The sequence below is a fragment of the Octodon degus genome, unplaced genomic scaffold (genome assembly GCF_000260255.1).
Source record: "Octodon degus isolate 3935 unplaced genomic scaffold, OctDeg1.0 scaffold00171, whole genome shotgun sequence".
Lineage (NCBI taxonomy): Eukaryota > Metazoa > Chordata > Mammalia > Rodentia > Octodontidae > Octodon > Octodon degus.
Window position 1 is genome coordinate 1756913 of NW_004524747.1, and position 1887 is coordinate 1758799.

General features: G+C 36.0%; 1 pseudogene; it reads left to right on the forward strand.

Moving 5' to 3' along the window:
• The window catches only part of LOC105743821, a 120248-nt pseudogene that overhangs the window by 776 nt on the left and 117585 nt on the right, over positions 1-1887 (forward strand).

A 1887-nucleotide genomic window follows, 5' to 3' on the forward strand; every position in this document is an offset into this window, starting at 1 on the left:
GCAGGTGCATGAATTCAGCACAATAATCCAATCTACTTCAGTAGAGCAAATTGGTCAAGCAATGGCCATGACTCATCCACAATGCTGACACTGAGAAAGGACCTACAAACTGCAGTACAGAGTTTCAGGCTAAATCCTGAGGTGATTTGACTCACCTTGCCAGATACAAAAGTTACACTTATTGTTATATAGATCTTGCTTTACCTTGGTCTTAACCATACAGCAGAAAAGTATAAAAATGAGGTATAAAAGATAAAGCCATATTAATATGGTGAGCTATAAAAGACTCAAGTCAACAACTTCTGACACTGACAGTCCTATGGATAGCATACAGTTTGTCAGTATTTTATTGAGGATTTTTGCACCTATGTCCATTGGAGAGATTTGTATATAGTTTGATTTTTTGGTTGGATACTTCTGTGATTTTGGCATCATGGTGATATTTGCTTCCAGAAATGATTTCAGGAATATTGCTTTCCTCTTTATTTCCTTAAGGAATTTGAGAAGTAGTGGCATCAAATCCTTTCTAAATTTCCTGTAAAATTCAACAGTGAATCTATCAGGACACGAAGGTTTTGGTTGGTAGGCTTAAATCGTGTCTTCACATTCATTAACTAATATTTGGTTATTTAGAAATTTTATATCTTTTAATTCAGCTTTGATAATTAATGTATATCTAAAGAATTTGTCCATTTATTCTGTGTTTTCCATCTTATTAGAGTACAGATTCTCAAAGTAGGTATTAATTATATTCTGTATTTCTGCAGGATCTAATATTATTTCACACTTTTTATTCCTAATTCCATGGATTTGGGTTTTTTCTTATCTTTTTGATAAGAATGGCTAAGACTTTGTTAATATTATTGAATGTTCCAAAGAACTAACTTTTCAATTCATTAACCTTATATATTGTTTTCTTTGTCTCTATTGCACTAATTCCCACTCTCTTCTTTATAATTTTCTTGTGTAAGCTTTGGCCTTCACTTGATCTTCTTTCTCCATAAGATTGAGGGTCACCATGAGATTAGTTATTTGAGCTTGCTGTTTTTCTGATATGAATTCACTTCTATAACTTTCCTTCATAAAACTTCTCTCACTGCATCCCACACCTTCAGTATGGTTTATTAGAACTATTGTTTAATTGTAGAAAATTTCTAAATTTTTTCTATTTTTTCTGACTCATCTATTATTCAGAGAGTATTACATAATCTCTATTTGTTTATGAAGTTCTTGAGGTTTTTCTGCCACTGATTGCCAATTTCATACCACTACTGTCTGATAATATGTGGGGGATAACTTCAATTTATTTGCATTTAATTAACAGTGTTATATGAACTAGTATATTTTCTTTTTTTTGTCAAAGGCACAAATATGTATTTTATTAAATGTCAAAAGAATTCAGGTAAGAGATGCTATGGTCATTTGGAGAACATGAATCTTGAGAACTTGACAAGTTTTTATGAATGAGAGGTGGCTTGAGCTGGGTCCTGGAAGATGATGAGGATCTGGATGAGGGTCACTGGACACAGTGACAGCAAGACAGGCCCAGGCACAGGCGGGCTGTCTGGCCCTTATACTAGTGTTCTTTTAGGGCAGGATCACTGGAGGCAGGCTGGAGACCTTGATGGTCAAACGGGAGACAAAGGAGGAGGTTTAATGCAATTCTGAGTGAGATTCAGAATTACAAAAACTGTTCAAGAAAGATTTCTGTGACAGTGCTGTGGGAGGGAGACAGGCGGCAGGGAGTGTTTCTCCAGCAGCACACACAGCACCCATTCTTCTTCCTCTGGGCTGCACACTGGCCTGTGAGGCAAGCATACGACAAAAATGTGGCGAGCACGACAAACATTTCCTCAATGCATAGCGAAATCCCACCAGCAAGCAAAA